This window comes from Phaenicophaeus curvirostris, chromosome 4 (genome assembly GCF_032191515.1).
Source record: "Phaenicophaeus curvirostris isolate KB17595 chromosome 4, BPBGC_Pcur_1.0, whole genome shotgun sequence".
NCBI classification, from domain to species: domain Eukaryota; kingdom Metazoa; phylum Chordata; class Aves; order Cuculiformes; family Cuculidae; genus Phaenicophaeus; species Phaenicophaeus curvirostris.
In genome coordinates, this window is record NC_091395.1 from 12,367,782 (window position 1) to 12,385,483 (window position 17,702).

The 17,702-nt window shown below is 45.8% G+C and overlaps 1 protein-coding gene across 1 annotated transcript in view; it reads right to left on the reverse strand.

Moving 5' to 3' along the window:
* Nucleotides 1-8,271, reverse strand: part of ELF2 (E74 like ETS transcription factor 2) — a 34,482-nt gene extending 26,211 nt beyond the window's left edge. Inside the window, exon 1 of the mRNA XM_069855248.1 lies at nt 8,181-8,271. The gene's annotated coding sequence lies outside the window, so the exon portion shown is untranslated. The remainder of the gene's footprint in view (nt 1-8,180) is intronic.
* Nucleotides 8,272-17,702: the final 9,431 nt, after the last annotated feature.

Sequence of the window (17,702 nt, forward strand, 5' to 3'; positions counted from 1 at the left end):
GAGCCTGTTTTTCAATAGCAAGCTGCCAGCTTAAACTAAATTCATGTTGCACATACAGGGAAAAACTAGCTCAGATTCATGCAGAATAACTGGACTTCCAATAGGCATGGAAATCTTCCGTAGCATAGTAGTTTCGGTATACTAGCAAAAATTACTATTACTATTTTCTCTAGTGGGATGTCAACTCAAAAAACCATGCAAAAACTGTTTTAAAAGTTTCATTGACCAAGTTATTATGGATGTTCCAGTATGCCATAAAAATATGCCCAGAAAGGCATCGTTTATGTCACCATACTAACCTAGCACAGAAAGTCAGCAACCACTCAATGGATGGCAGCTTACTATAAAAACACATTGAACAACGCAAAAAAAAAAAAAACAAAAAACAAAAAGAACCATACCAAACAAAAAATATTGACAGAAAAAGCTATTCATGTTTTTCACTCTTGCACACAAAAAAAAGAGAATAAATTCTGATAGCAGGTTTTCAGGCGACTAATCCTCGTGAAAGAAAGCTGAAGAACATAAGCTTGTCTTAAATCAGTCATAGTAGGCACAAGATATATTCCAAAAGAAAGGAAACAAATCCGCAATGTATTAAAAAAGAAAGAAAGAAAATTAAGGCATTATTTGCTTACACAGGCAGTCAACTTAACATGAGAAAGTATGATTCATACCAAAAAAAATTTCACTTGTAATAGCACAAAAAAAAAAAAATGCAGTAATACTTTATTTTCCACTATTTCATTTGTAAAGCTAGCACCACTTTTTAATTATCAATATTTTCCTTGATGAAAAAGGAAACAAAGACCTCCTCTGCTCCCCAAATAAGATTCAAGCTGGAAAGTCTTCAACAAGTATCCTTGGAGCCAAATACGCCTGTCACCCTCCAGGCCTTTAGTACAAAAAGCTTCCTCCTTCCCCGCCTGTCAATTACCATGTTATTTCAAAAGAATACATAAAGCAGGAAAAAAAGCTGAATGCACTAGAATAATCAATCAGAACGAAAAAGGAAAAAAAAAAATCACTTCTACTTGAAACAGAATTTTTTCCACTTCTACAGGTTTCCATCTACATTAGAAACACTGTCAAGCAATCACAACCTAAAAGAGAAGTCCAAAGAATGGAAATTATATTTTAATTTGGAAGCCCAGCCTCCAACTAATGCATCACCATTATTCCCGTAACTCGAACGTGGATCTATGAAAGAACACACAGCGCTTCATGTAGCATCTCTGCATAGCTTAAGCACGTCACAAAGCTAATTTGGTTCTCGGGCGGTACATTAATGCAAATAAAACGATCATATACTAGACCAAATGTACTGTATATCCATATTTTATGTACTATAATCCCACACAGGTGGCCAAACAGCTGCCAAACTGTAGCAACTGAAAACACTTAATACTGTGTACCAGATCAGATTATGTCAGAAAGCTGCTATTTCTCTGTCTCCTAGGTTACGAGGAGTTTAGATGGCTCCTGCGCTGATTTATCTCTACACGAATTACCAATTACCTACAGAAGTGAAGATAGGGCAATACAAAAACATAAATCGTAATGCTCATTTTCCAGTTCCAGCAGAAATTCATAGCGAGAACCTTGGAGGGAAAAGAAACAGAACAATAAGTGAGATGCTACATCTCCACATTCATTAAAAGGACGTTATCTGCAGCCTTATGGCACAGAACAGTCCAGGCAAAGAATAAACAAAAGACACAGAATCTTTATATAAAAGGATTTGAAACTCTTGCAGAGTCTTGCTATTCAGCAACCTTTTCTAGAACTTGATAGGGTGGGGAAAAAGGCCAGCAGGTGGGAAGTCGAAAGAGTTTCGGATCAGTCTGGTTTAGAAGTCCTAAATTAAGACAAACACAGCTCACACAGCCAAGCGTATGTTAGATCCCTGCAGATGCACCCTGTTTTGAATGAACCAGCTAAGCATCTCCCCGCTCCCTAAACATTATGCCCTTGTGGAATTCTTCTCGCTTCTCCCTCAAATTTCACTACAACACTGCATCTCTTTCCCATCCTCTCCCTAGCAAGTCACAATTAATCTGACTTCTGTAAAAAACTGCCTAGCCACTTTCAGAATTGAGTTCCAAAATTCACATTTCCCAAGGCTGACTGAGAAAAAGAAGTGGCCAAAAGACAATTAGACTCAGATTTTTAAAGTAAGAGACGGTTCAGGTTTATAAGACGTGATACCCCAGTGATACCATATGCCAGCATAGAAGCTGGTTCAAAGCATGACTATTTTTGAATTATAGGGCACTGAGCAGACGGACTTAAAAAAAAAAAAAAAAAAGAAATCACAACAGAAAAGCACATACTTCAAATTTAACAAAGCCAAAACCAGAATGACATCAGAGTTAAATCAGAGCTAAACCAAAAAACACCTAACATTTCCAAAAGAGATGACCAAACCATTTTGTTACAGACCTGACATCCACTCCTGTTCCTCCCGGTCAGGGAGAATGGAGAAAGAAACTAGTTCTGAAACATTTGGAATATCCCTTACAACACGGAAAACAGCTTTGCTGCATCATCTGTTATTTTTATAGACATCTGCTGGGAAACAAAAATAAACCTAGGTGTTCCCACTCCGAAAAAAAAAAAAATCAAAAATCTAGATCATGAAGCCACAGTGTCTGCCCAACAGCAAGAAGTTTCTGTTCACCACTTCAAGAGATAGAAGATTCAGTTTTTTGATAGGTTTCATGTGGCCAGGTGGTCAAGAAGATACATTACAGCATGTAGAGGCTACAGCACAGTCATCATAAAGGCTGAAAAATACCTATCAGTTTATTCATATGTTTAGCAGTACATTTATATGGCCTACATTTATGTACCCGAGCATCTGCCTACAAGAAATCCAAACCATCTTCTTACGTTTTCAGCAGCTACCAGAGCTTAAAAACCCTTCAGATCACAACCGCGATGAACGCACAGTAGTGCCATAAACCCCAGAATCTTAAGTCGACCCTTCTGTGCATAAGCACCTATCAAGTTAATAGAGAAGTAAACATGCAGTTCAACAGAATTAAAAATAATAATTGAAAAAACAGAGTGGAAAGGACAGCAGAGAGTAACCTCTGCCAGGCCAGACTCAAAGTGAAATTATTTAGTACTGGCTTCAAAACAAACCTCTAAATATAAATCTGCGAATAGTTTTAGTGCACTTTCATTAAGTTCTAAAACAAACAAACAAACAAAATCAACACCTGAAAAAAAATAAAATGCATGCACTCCTATCCACACATGAAAACAAGACAAATGCACCACCGACTGAACAGCAGTGACCAGAGGCAGCTGCTCCCCCAGCACTCAGAAGAAATGTCAGAGTACTGGGAACAATGTCCCCCTTTTATTCAGCTGGCATGGCAAATCCTAGGGATAGGGATAGGATCCTAAAGGTTTATGCCAATACCTACACAGATGCACCCGCAAAAGCAAGACTGCAGCCAGAGTAGCATCACACACAACTTTTTTTCAAAAAGGCCTCCCTGTGGTTTAATCAGAAAACAAAGTTAAGGAAGTCAGCTTGAACGTGGAATTAGTTATACACAGAGAAATATATCAGCCAAGATCACTGCAGAATCCCATGAACGCTTCCAAGGGCACAGAGGTGCTCTTGCATAGGCAACACCTCAAATATACCAGTAAACGTTACTACCCCTCCAGTACGTATAAACCATAGTGTACACTGCTAAATTTTTTTTTATGTTGACTTAAAGTTCTTTTTCAAGACATTTTCCCAGGTAACTTTTACAGCTCTAACCGATCCACACTGACATTTGCAGAAGAAACGGCGAATTATCTTTTTTTTTTGAAACCCAGAACAAGTCTAAAAAGTGAAAAAGTTACTGCAAAACCTGACAGAAAAAAAAATCCAAAACCACACCTAACTAGTAAATAGCTTAAGAATCAGGGGAATGCTCAAATAGAGGACACACAGTACATCTCTGCATCCACAACGTTAGGGGAACAAAGCCCTCAATCCATGCAATTTAGAGCGCCTTATAAATTACACCAATCGCTTAAAGTTATGGAAAATGAAATCAAAATGAGGAATTGTCAAAGCAAGGAGTGCTGGCCACATCACACTTCAGAAGTTTCCATACAACAAGGCAATAACTTTATTGCTGAACGCACAGAAATTACTACATTGGATCAAACAAATGATGTGAAAAATCCAGTAAGAAACTAGAGGAACTCCTTTCATGTATATTTGGTTTGGTAATCTGACCATCCAAAGTTTGCTCTGAAACCTCAAAAGCTAAAGCCGATGAGCCCCAAAACTTGTAAGCTTATAATCACTTAAAAGCTACTAATATTCTGAAAAAAGCTTTGTGACTTCAGCAGGCTTCTGAACTGTCCCCTATTTCATCCTATTAGCAGGCTCTCTTGCCACTGCTTCTCTATTTAAACATCCCCTAAACCTCCTCTTCTCTCTGATAGGAAGCCTCATATCCGTACCCCTACTTTGTACCAGCACTTCTCTTGCCAGCATGTCAACTGTCGGTCCTTCACATCCATTTCCACCCCCCCAGAAGCTAGAGTAGGGAGCAATTATTCATCATTTTACATATCAACAGAGCAGAGACCAACAAAATTAAGTAGTAAGGATGCAGATTAAAAAAAAAAAACCAACACAGACAAAAGGAAGCAGGGCACATAAAGTATATAATTAATTTTCATAGGATAGTCTAGAGGTCAAAAGAACAAGATTTAAGTTAAACAGCTTTATGGAGGTAAAGCCCCTGAATGGCTTACCTGACTATTAAACACAAAGACACACACAAAGCCTGAAGTTTAGGGATCTTCCAAACCAGGTAAAACTGAAACCTCAGAGATGGAAAGAGTATGTCACCGAAGGTACTATACAAACCAACCATCCTGTTCCCTGAACCTTCCCTAAAGCAACTGATCCTGCCCTCTCTCAGACATGGAGTGATGGGAGAGGGAGGAAGAGGATCTTGGATCAGACTCATCACATTCAGTTTTGTGGACACATATTTCATTTAAGACTTTTGAAAATCAGTGAGGTTTTGTGGTAACAGCCACTGCCCAGATCTCTCCAGGAGTACTTAACATAATGGATGGCTCTGTGTCCTCCCCTCTCTAACAACGATATGAGGTTTTCAACGTACCCTAATAACAGACAGTTCCATAAAGTGATCTAAAATTCTTACATTCTCCAAGCTTTCCCCAAATCACGTGCTCACGCTTTTGCCTCCTTTCAAAGTCATAGCATGAAACACGCAAACATGCTATTTCTACATTTTTTAGGCTACAAAAATACCTGAATTGCTTTGAAATTTTATTGTTAAGAGCATTAGTTTTGAGTCTCAAGAATTCTCTGATACTTACATTGCTATATCCCTGGGCTCAACATAGATATGTTGGAACTAGTCCAGAGAAAGGCCACGAAGATGATCAGAAAGGCAAGAACACCTCCCATACGAGGACAGGCCGAGAGAGGTGGGGTCGTTCATCCTGGAGAAGAGAAGGCTCTAGGGAGATCTTAGCACAGCCTTCCAGTACCTGAAGGGCCTACAAGAAAGCTGGGGAGGGGCTCTTTATAAGGGAGTGCAGGGAAAGGGTGAGGGGAAATGGTTTTAAACTGAAAGAGGGAAGATTTACAGCAGACACAATGAAGATATTTTTTCCTGTGAGGGCGGTGAGGCACTGGCACATTGTCCAGAGAAGTCCCAGATGCCCCATCCCTGGAGGTGTTCAAGGCCAGGTTGGATGAGGCTTCGAGCAACCCAATCCAGTAGGAAGTGTCCCTGCCTGTGGCAGGGGGGTGGAACTGGATGATCTTTAAGGTCCCTTCCAACCCAAACCATTCTATGATTCTATGATTCATTTCATGGTATTGACTAGGAAGCTCTCAGAGTTTCATTTCTTGACCAGGAAGCTCTCAAAGTTTCATGTATGTATACGATAATCAGAAAGTGCCAAAATGCTTTATGATGAAATTGCAACAAAGCTGAGTAATTATCAGCAGACAGAAGGCAGACAACTCAAAGCGTGACAAGAGATGAACTCAGCGGACAGAGAACCCTCCTCACAAACTGACTGTCTTTAAGCTCACAGCTGGTGAGCTTGAGGAGTCTTCACTAAATAAGTTGAATGGTTAAAAAACACAGTCACAGGGAACACAACAGGGAGAGGACACGCAGATGACGAACTGTATTATAAAAATGAGGAAGAAGAGACATGAGAGGACGCACTCAAAAAGCTAAAAGATAAACATGACCACTAAAGCTCCCTCAGCACAGCATTTTATAGGCAGTCGTGTACGATTACAAACATGCCCAGCTCCAGCCACGAGGGCACGGGCAGCACGGGGTGGTTTTGGGGCGCAGGGCGCTGCGTCGGGGCCATGTGTCGGGATGCAGGACACCGCATCGGGGCTGTGTGTTGGGGGTGCAGTGTCAGGATGCGGGGCAGCACATTGGGATGTGGGGTGCTGTAGTCAGGGCACAGTGTCAGGACAGGGGGGAATGTTTGGGTTCAGGGCAGTGTGTCAGGTCGCTGTGAGGGGGGAAAGGGTCGGCGAGTGTGGGGGTGCAGGGTGCTTTGTTAGGATACGAGGCAGGGTGTTGGGGATGCGGGGGGCTGTCGGGGAGCTGTGTCGGGGCACTGCGGAGCACAGAGAGATGGTTTGAGGCATAGGGTGCTGTCAGGGTGCCATGGCGGGGCTCAGGGTGCGTCAGGGTGCTGTGTCAGGGCACAGGGCAGAGGGTGCCGTGTTGGGGCTCAGAACACTGTGCTGAAACAGTGGGTGCTGTGCTGAGGCTTAGGGCCCTGTATGAGGGCACGAGGTGCTGTCAGGGTGCCATATTGGGGCTCAGGGCTCCATGCGAGGGCACGGGGCGCAGTCAGGGTGCCATGTTGGGGCTCAGGGCCCTGTGTGAGGGCACCGGGTGCTGTCAGGGCATTGTGTTGGGGCTCAGGACCCTGTGTCAGGGCATGGGGTGCTGTCAAGGTGCTGTGTCGGGGCTCAGGGTGCTGTGTGAGAGCACGGGGTGCTGTCAGGGTGCCATGTTGGGGCTCAGGGCTCTGTATCAGGGCACAGGGCACTGTCAGGGTGCTATGTTGGGGCTCAGGGCGCTGTGTGAGAGGACAGGGTGCTGTCAGGGTGCCATGTTGGGGCTCAGGGCGCTGTGTGAGGGCACGGGGCGCTGTCAGAGTGCCACGTTGGGGCTCAGGGCCCTGGGTGCTGTCAGGGCATTGTGTTGGGGCTCAGGACCCTGTGTCAGGGCATGGGGTGCTGTTAAGGTGCCATGTTGGGGCTCAGGGTGCTGTGTGAGAGGACGGGGTGCTGTCAGGGTGCCATGTTAGGGCTCAGGGCTCTGTGTGAGGGCATGGGGCGCTGTCAGGGTGCTGTGTTGGGGCTCAGAGCTCTGTGTGAGGGCACGGGGTGCTGTCAGGGTGCCGTGTTGGGGCTCAGGGCGCTGTGTGAGAGCACGGGGCGCTGTGAGGGTGCCATGTTGGGGCTCAGAGCTTTGTGTCTGGGCACCGGGTGCTGTCAGGGTGCCGTGTTGGGGCTCAGGGTGCTGTCAGGGCACAGCGTTGGGGCTCAGGGCGCTGTATGAGAGCACGGGGCGCTGTGAGGGTGCCGTGTTGGGGCTCAGGGCGCTGTGCTGGGATGCGGGGTGCTATGTCGGGGCACCGCGTTCGGCTACGAGGCCCCGCGTCGGGATGCGGGGCAAAAGGCGCTGTCAGGGCGCTGCGCCGGGGCTGCCATCTTCTCCCGGGGTAAACAAGGCGCTCCCCCCCTCTCCCCCGACACCGCCCCGGGGCCGTGTTTACACCGAGAGCCGCCCGGGCGAGACTGAACGGGGACCCGGGGCGGGGGGGGGGGGCGGCCCCGCCGCGCCCAAGCGCCGCGCGAAACCGAAAGCGCAAGCGGGGGACGGGGCTGCGGGGCCCCCACGCACCCCCCCCCCAAGCAGCTCCGAGCCCCCTGGCCAGCAACACGGAGGGCTGGCTCCTCGCACCCCGCGGCTAGCCCCCGCGCCCCCTCCCCGGGCAGCACTTCGCTCCCCTCGCGGTTGAGGGGGTAGGGGGGCGGGGGGGTGGGAATCGCTTCTTGCATCCCCACGCCCCCTCCTCGCCCCGCATCGCGCACCCCTCCCTCGGTGGGGCAGCCCCCCCCCCCACCTTACCCGTTTCCCACGCCGTACATCCGCGCGTCTGCCTCCTCCGCGCTCCCGGGAAGGCGGTGGGAGCCGCCCGGGCACAGCCGGACCCGGAGCGAAGGGGCCGGGGAGGGAGGGAGGGAGGGAGGTGGATGGGAGGGGGGGTTGGCGAGGAGGGGGGGGGGGGGCGGTGCAAACGGCCCCGCCCCGCCGCGCGCGCCGCCGCCGCCGCTAGGGGCATGCGCGGGGGGGCTGGAAAGGGGGACGGGGACTCGGGGGGTAGTGGCTGCGCCCTGAGGGTCACGCGTCAGAGCAGCGCTAGAGGGGCTGTGTGCGAGGCCGTGGAGAGAGGGGGAATCACGGAATCACTAGGTTGGAAAGGACCCACCGGATCATCGAGTCGAACCGTTCTCGTCAGTCGCTAAGTCGTGCCCCTCAGCACCTCATCCACACGTCCTTTAAACACTTCCAGGGAAGGTGGCTCAACCACCTCCCTTGGTAGCCTCTGCCAGTGCCCAACGACCCTTTCCGTGAAATATTTTTTCCTGAAGTCAAGCCTGAACCTCCCCTGGCGGAGCTTGAGGCCATTCCCTCTTGTCCTGTCCCCTGTCACTTGGGAGAAGAGGCCAGCACCCTCCTCTCCACAACCTCCTTTCAGGTAGCTGTAGAGAGCAATGAGGTCTCCCCTCAGCCTCCTCTTCTCCAGGCTAAACACCCCCAGCTGTCTCAGCCGCTCCTCATAAGGCCTGTTCTCCAGCCCCTTCACCAGCTTTGTTGCTCTTCTCTGGACTCGCTCCAGAGCCTCAACATCCTTCTTGTGGTGAGGGGCCCAGAACTGAACACAGGATTCGAGGAGCGGTCTCACCAGTGCCGAGTACAGAGGGAGAAGAACCTCCCTGGACCTGCTGGTCACGCCGTTTCTGATACAAGCCAAGATGCCATTGGCCTTCTTGGCCACCTGGGCCACTGCTGGCTCATGTTCAGTCACTGTCAGCCAACACCCCCAGGTCCCTCTCCTCCAGGCAGCTTTCTATTCTCCTAGTCTGTAGCTGCACAGGGTTGTTGTGTCCCAAGTGCAGGACCCAGCATTTGGCTTTGTTAAACCTCATGCTATTGGTCTCAGCCCAGTGGTCCCCCCTATTCCTCATGAGGGGAGGAGAAGGAGCAGGCACTGATCTCTTCTCTCTGGTGACCAATGACAGGACCCAAGGGAATGGCAGGAAGATGTGCCAGGTTTAGATTGGTTATTTGGGAGAAGGTTCTTCCCCCAGAGGGTGGTGGAGCACGGCAACAGTTCCCCGGGGAAGCAGTCATGGTGCCAGGCCTGACAACATTCCAGAAGCATTTGAACAACACCCTCAGACACATGGTTTCAATGTTGGGGCTGTCTTGTGCGGGAACAGGAGGTGGACTCGATAATCTTCACGGGTTCCTTCCAGCTCAGGACATTCTATGATTCTATGAAATCCCTCCAAGGTTTGCATGGAGCTCTAGCAGTACAATTGTTTTCTACGGCTGATGCTGGTACGCAAGGGAGTGAGCTGTCCATGTGTCTGAGCAGCTGTGGACCCTTAGGTGTACAGAACTCATTGCAGCCAGTGACCTGTAAGGGCAATTCTGAAATGTCCATTTCCCATTTTCTTCAGTCACAGCCATCTCCTTCAGACCATGTAGGATTTTAAATTAGACGAATTTATAATGTAGCACTTGTCATTCCCTTGTCAATATGAGATACATCATCATCAGAGTCTGCTGACAAACCAAGTACATATCGAGACAGTCTTGATCTAGCCTGGTCTGAGTGGTTTAGGACAAAATTAGCTTTCTCCTTTACAAATATTGGGCTTTAACCATTATGCATATCCTTCTTCATGTTTCACAGTAATAAACAGAAGAGTTTTAGCTGAATAGGAAGCATTATAGTTTCATTGCTGAAAAGGAACTCTTGACTGAAGGTTTCTGTTCAAACTGATTCGGACCTCATTGTGCCCATACATTGCAAAACTCTGAGATATTCCTTTGTAGGTCAGAGCAGCGGTACACAACGATCATGTGCACAGGCTCCTCACCTTCATCAGTGACCAAAAGTACTCCTCTGCTACACCTCGGTTTCCATCCCACCACCCACCTCTACTTGGCTCTTCTTTTTGTGTCCTTCTCTACAACGTCTGATTTCGATTCCTCAGGCACGCTACCACCCGCTGCTCTACAGGTCTGGCTCCTGTTGCTTATGCACTTGATCTGGGTATTTCTTTCCTCTGCATCTTCAGGACGTCAGGTTCCTTTCCTAAGGAAACAGGATCTTTCAGCTGTCTTTATGACCTGGAATCTCAGTGGCTTTTACAGGTTACACACAAATTGCAGTTTTCCATGATACATGACGTGGACAGTTATTTTTCCCCAGGGGTGGCACAAACATCTCCCTGCAATAAAGAGAGCCCTAAAAATATCAGGCCTGAGCTGTGAAGCATGGAAACATTGGAGATTCTTTCCTTCCAAAGACATGTCAGGCGATATTAATAATACATGGTGCCACCAGCAGCCTCTGGTTTAAGTGGCCACTGCTGAAGTGTAAACTCAGACTTATCAGTCGCTTTGTAGTAAAGCACACATTGCAGCAAAATTATGGTCTTACCATATGCTAAGCAGCCTGTCAGACATTTAATAAAGCATACACATGGACGCTGTTAATTAGGGAATTTGCTGCTAGTTTACATTAAGCAATATGAAATTTCAGTTGTCAAACAAACAAAAGGATCACAGGGACCACAGAAGATACAGCTGGGATTGCAGAGGTAAAGACAGCAATGGAACTTCCATATAGACCATAAATCCATGGTAAACCAAGTGTTATGTAGAGCTTTCTTGGTATATAGCTACGGGGAATGTGGAGCCGTGGGACACATGTTAATAGCACTTAAAAGGCATCCTGATAGAAGCACTGTTTTTTTTCCCCTGTGCATACTATGTCACCATTTGACTGTAAAACTACGAACTCCGCATTTTCAAGGAAGCTCTAAGCATAAAAATATCCAAAATAAAGATAGTCTGTAGAAATCAGGGCCCAAATCCAATCCCTATGCCTGTTAAAACGAACAGTTGGGTTCTAGGATATTCATTGTCAGATTGCTACTAGGGATGTTACTGGCTGGTGCTTCACACATTACTGAAGCTGTCTCTGCCAGCTGGAAGGAAATTCCTAATGGGCTGTTTGAGATGGATATTTTGTTGTATCTCTTTGCCCTAAAAGCCATCACTTCACTAGCACAACATTTGAATGGCCTTGCTTTTATATGAGGTGACATCTAAGACCCTACCAAGGGAAGAAAAAGGTATTACATTGTGACCTGAGAGCTCAACAATTATTGCTGGTAGAAAAATAGAATAATAGAATCACAGAAACATAGAATGATTTGGATTAGAAGAGACCTTAAAGATCATCCAGTTCCGACCCCCCTGCCAGGGACACCTCCCACCAGATCAGGCTGCTCAAAGCCCCATCCAGCCTGCCCTTGAACACGTCCAGGCACGGGGCATCCACAGCTTCCCTGGGCAACCTGTGCCAGTGCCTCACCACCCTCATCGTGAAGAATTTCTTCCTAATGTCTTGTCTAAATCTTCCCCCTTCCAATTTAAAGACATTCCCCTTCCTCCTATCCCCCCCTGCCCTTGTAAAAAGTCCTTCCCCAGCTTGTCTGTAGCCTGTTCAAGTACTGGAAGCTGCTCTAAGGTCTCCTTGGAGCCTTCTCTTCTCCAGGCTGAACAACCCCAACTCTCAGCCTGTCCTCGTACGGGAGGTGCTCCAGCTCTCTGATCATCTTTGTAGCCCTCCTCTGGACCTGTTCCAACAGCTCCATATCCTTCTTAGTACTCAGAATGATGAGAAGCAGGAGTAATATGAACAGTGTCATATCTTTGAGTCTCATAGTGCAGCGCAGAGCAGGAACGAAAGTCAGGAGACCAGTTCCTCATCTATCCTGCCAATGGATTTTTATGAAGTGGATCAAGTTGGACAGATCCAAAATGGAGAAGGCTATTTTGACATTCTACTGATAGCTGGAGCAGATCTTTAGCACCAGCTCCAGGCAACTGCAGGTAGCAACACTGCAGATGCTGAGTCCAGAAAAGACCACAGGATATCTATTTCATGTATGGCAAAGTGATGTATGTTTCCCCAAGTCCTGTAATAATCATAGAATCATAGAATAACCAGGTTGGAAGAGACCCACTGGATCATCGAGTCCAACCATTCCTATCAAACACTAAACCATGCCCCTTAGCACCTCGTCCACCCGTGCCTTAAACACCTCCAGGGATACTTGGTACAAAAGGTACAAACCCATGACAGAGCAGTAGTGGAGGGTGGCACCAGTGCTTTCAGTCCCTGCCACTGCAAGGTGCTGATCAAACCACCAGTCAATCCCAGGAAGAAAATTGATATTTACTCTTCACAAAGGCAGGCATCCCATTTCTCTCAGCCACTCCTGCCTGCAGGGCAGAAGGGAACACACCTTCCTGAGCCCAGGCTGGGGATCAGGTTAGCTTGGCACACGCAAACAGGGCTCACCAGCTTTTGGAGTTATTTTTGCAGGGATATGGAACCTAATTTGAGCTCTATAGATCTGATGGTTTGCGTATTTCTATTGCCAAGCACAAATACCAGATAAGGATTCTGTCTGTGAAGAATTCCAGATCTGACAGCTTAAACAAAAAGTTTCAGACTTCTTATAGCCCTAAATGCAAGGTTTCCATGCTATGAATACACATGGCTAGTGCCAGCTTAACTCAAACTTACCTAAACTTCCTATCTACTCCTTGATTTTATTTATGCTGTAGGCTACTAAAGCAGCTTACATTTTTCAGTAAAGTCCCTTAAATTGCATGTCTAATCCTAATCTTTCCTGAATTCCATCTCCTTTATAACTCCGTCTCCTTTATAACTCCGTTTCCTTATAACTTCCCCTTAATTGCATAGGAATAAGATAAGATAAGATAAGATAAGATAAGATAAGATAAGATAAGACAAGACAAGACAAGACAAGACAAGACAAGACAAGACCTCAAACCAAAGAAACAAATGCACAAACCCCTTTTCCTTACAACTACAATGCTACCGTGCTTGTGAAGTAGATAAGCACAAGAAGCCTCTGATCCTCAGCTTTGTAGGGGTTGTAATGCCACTACTGATGTGGGAGTTGTATGATCAGGACAGGGGAGCAATGCAATGCCGAAACGAGCCTCTCAGGGGCAGGATTTTACCCTTGAATGAATTTTTGTTGCTTTTAAGAAAGAAGGAATTGCGGGGATATAAAGGAAGATAGTACAGCGCTTTGTTGCTCTGTGTTACATATATTTTTAAACACAGCAGTTCCAATCTTTCTGAAAAAAAAAGAATTCTTAAGTTAGAATAAGTGTGAAAGAGGACTTTACCTCATTTTCACTCCAAAAGTACACGGGATGTATGTGATGTTGATTTTCTTAATTTCAACACAGCAGAAACCAAAATGCTCACAAGGGACCCTTCTGGTACAGGAAAACACTTCGGAAACTGCGGTGTTTTGCGAGAAGAAATTCTTACAGGGGCTATCTAATTTCAACTGTTGGCTTTCAAGAAAAACTAAAAAAGACTTGTCATCAAAGGCTAAGTTATCTTTCATAGCTTATTATTTCAGCATTGGAAGCTACTTTTCGTTTGGGAACTTCCAAGCTCTGCAATTAGTAAATGTCTTCACGTGGACAGTGCCCGAGTGACGATATCTTGGTATAAAAGACAAGATTCTGAGAAGAGACACACTGAAAGCAAATGGCAGGGAGTGGAAACCAAGCCTTTAAGGTTTTTCTCCTAACGTAACAACTTCAAACACTTCAAAGTCCTTCTCTCAGGGCCAAACACTTCATGTAACCTCCTTCTGCTGCTGATACTTGTAATAAATGAAAAGGGCAAGCCTGCAGCAATTTTGATTTTACAGAACTTCATTAATCATTTAGATGGAAACAAAGACGTTCAAATCCAGCCTCATTGTGTTCCCACTGACAAGAACTGTCAAGCCTTCAACGGTTACTGCAGGTTTGGCTTCTCTCGTATTAAAACAGCCTCGGCACCAGATACTTTGCATTGGAAATTAGTCACTTACTACAACAGCAGAATGAAAAGGATCTGTATGATTTGGATTTTCTCCAAACTACAATTAAAGATCAGAAAATTCGAGCCAATTTTCTTCAGTGAAAAAATAAAACCAACAAATAGCATACATTATTCATTTCTTCCTGTATTGTTCAGCTTCAGGTTTTGGGGGATAGGGGATTCTTTCTCTGTTCTAGGTTTTAGTAATCATACTGCTTTTGATGTAGTGCCCTCTTCTGCTTGATAATGTGAATGCATGTTGCCCAATGGTTAATTATTCTCAATTAGCCCTCAATGGAGAATAGCATTTCCCGGTAACCCCTGAGAAAGAAAATAGCTTTATGCAGGAAGAAAGCAGCCAGAAAAAAAATCATATTATGGGAAGGTGATCAATGAATCCCCACAGACTTCAGTAATTTAATTTAATTGCAGAGAGGGAAAGAGAAATAGGATACATATTGCTGTCTCTACTCTTTCGTTATTCTCTCTGTTTTCCTCTTTAATTGAGAATTGGCTTGCATACTGCAGTCAGTGCCAAACTGAGAAGACAACGTACAGACAGCTGATCTTCCTGAGATGAAGCACAGCAAATATAGCAATTTATAATGCTTTTCCAAGGGTATAAGCAGAGCTCCCCATAGATCTTTTGAAAGATCATTGTCATGAAGGTTTAAAATAAGGAAAACCATTCATTACTAAACAAGCAAGAGTTTTGGGTGATTAGGAGACAATGAATCCGCATGTGATGCTAATGCAAATAATTAACAGACCACATGAAGAAGAGTCTCATATTCCATAGAATCTTCCCACTTGTTTGTTATACAGGAGCTGGTGAATATCAATTGCTAACAGCATTTCAGAGCTTGCTAAAACCATCATTTGTGTTTGGTAAATTGTGGAGAGGAAGTGGAGAACATTTGCAGATAGCTAAACCACTAAGCAAATCATGCTGTTTCAACAACCTGTTTAATTACCTGTAGTTCAAACAAATGTCAGGAGCAATTCCAGCACAGAAACCTCCAGTTTTAGCCTTTCTTCCCATCTCAATGAAGTTGGAGGAGACAACATCTCCCCCAGCATCCCTGACAAAGGAGAAAAGACCATAATGCAAGAGAATCTGGTTTCCTGTGATGTCATTTGATGCCTACCACTCTGGGATGGACTTTATTTGCATTGTCCTGCACATCTTCCATCTTCTGCAGCAGGTGAGTGGGGCAAGAACAAACCATGCAAACAAGAAATGTCTTTCCTAAGAGCAGAACTGTCTGTGTGGCAATGGGAAAGAGCCAATCCATGGGCCACAGACCCACTGACACTAGCTCCCAGGTCCTTTCACACAAAATGCCTTCCGTCCCTGCATATAATCATAGAATACCAGGTTGGAGAGGACCTCAAGGATCGCCTGGTCCAGCCTTTCTTGGCAAAAGCACAGTCTAAACAAGATGGCCCAGCACTCTGTCCACATAAATCTGAAGTGTCCAGTGTCAGGGAATCCACCGCTTCCCTGGGAAGATAATTCCAAGATTATTTTTGCACTGTGAAAAATTTTCCTCTTGTGTCCAATTGGAATCTCCCCAGGAGTAACTTGTACCCATCACTCCTCGTCTTTTCCATGTGACTCTTTCTAAAAACGGAGTCTCCATCTTCTTTGTAGCCACCCTTTGACTACTGGAACATGTTGATAAGGTGTCCCCTAAGCCTTTTTTCCTGAAGATTGAACAAACCCAGTTCTCTCAGCTTTTCCTCTTCTGTCAGGCTTCCCCCAGTCCCATACAGCCTGTGCCCTCTCAGCTCTCCTCCTGCAGTGCAGCCGGTTCAGTCTCTGACCACACAACCACCAGCAGAGAGGAACCAGCATCTGCAGTAGCCTGTTATGACCACCAAAGTGCTTCTCTGCTATGTCATCTGTCTGCATTTGCTGACACACACAGTGAAATAAGCTACTGATGATCTCAGTCATTGCTCAGCTGGTAGGATCTTTGTGTCCTTCCCTCCTCTCCAGTGAAAGGGAAGTTCAAAATTTATCAGGGAGCGAAAAGGAGGGAGACTGGCAGGTGGGAAAAAAGGAAGCAAAAAAACAAAAAAACAAAGCATGGCTTCAGTTCTTGGCTTGGTTTGGTTGGTTTTCTTCCAGAAAAACAGATAAAAAATATTATTTTTTTTAAGTCATCAAAGCTTGCACACAGGCACAAGAAATCCTGGTTGAAGTATTTCACTCTCACATTTTCCAGATTTGACCAATTTGCAGTTCGAATTATTTTTTTAGGTAATTGTCTTGTGTTTTTAAGTAGCAAATGAGAATAAAACGGCAATTCTATATTGACGTCATATCAGGCGAAGAGTAAAACTGAAACAGTCAGATGGACTTCACCTGTCTTCAGCATTTCAGCTAAGCGAATTGGTGCCAGCAGCCACTGGCTGTCATCTGTCCCGTGGACAGGTGCTAGAGGGAGGTGAAATGCTTTGCCTGCTGATTTCACGGATACTGGTTGACTGCAGAGAAGCAGTTTGGACAAATTGGGATATCTCAAATTTTACTCAGACCTTTAAGCATACTGTCAAGAACAAGCCTTTTCCTTCTTCCTCTTTCTCTGCCCTGCAGAGAAGGGCTTGGGGGTGCTGGTCGATGAGAAGCTTGACATGAGCCGGCAATGTGCGCTCGCAGCCCAGAAGAACAAATGTGTCCTGGGCTGCATCAAAAGAAGCGTGGCCAGCAGGGCGAGGGAGGGGATTCTGCCCCTCTATTCCTCTCTTGTGAGACCTCATCTGAAGTTCCATGTCCAGTTCTGGAATCCTCAGCATAAGAACAATACGGAACTATTGGAATGGGTCCAGAGGAGGGATACAAAGAAGATGTGAGGGCTGGAGCACCTCCCATACAAGGACAGGCTGAGAGAGTTGGGCTTGTTCAGCCTGCAGAAGAGAAGGCTCCAAGGAAACCTTATAGCGACCTTCCAGTACCTGAAGGGGCTACAAGAAAGCTGGGGAGGGACTGTTCACTGAGGCAATCAATGATGCTTATGGACCAACAAAACCAGTAAGACAGAGATTATCTGATTGAGCAACAAGGCATTCTACATGCAGTTATTGGCTGTTTATTTTGAAGAGCAGCCCTCTGTGAGTTGCAAAGTATCTCTGTTGTTCATCTAGGATATAATCAAGTGCTGAAGCAGACCATGCTGTCCTGTGTGTCACCACACCTAGAGTTTGTAGTATATTCCTTGCTCCTTTGGCTTTCAAGAGTAATGGGGATTTTGAAAGGGGGAAAAAAACATCTCTGCCATAAAGCACATGCACAGGTTATCCTGCAACGCTTCTGCTTTTTGAAATCCGGAAGATTAAAAGCTTTAGAAAGCGCCCCACAGGCTGGGCTTAAGGCATCTGTTCCCATATTTTGCCACATACCAGAGCAGTTACAGAGATAA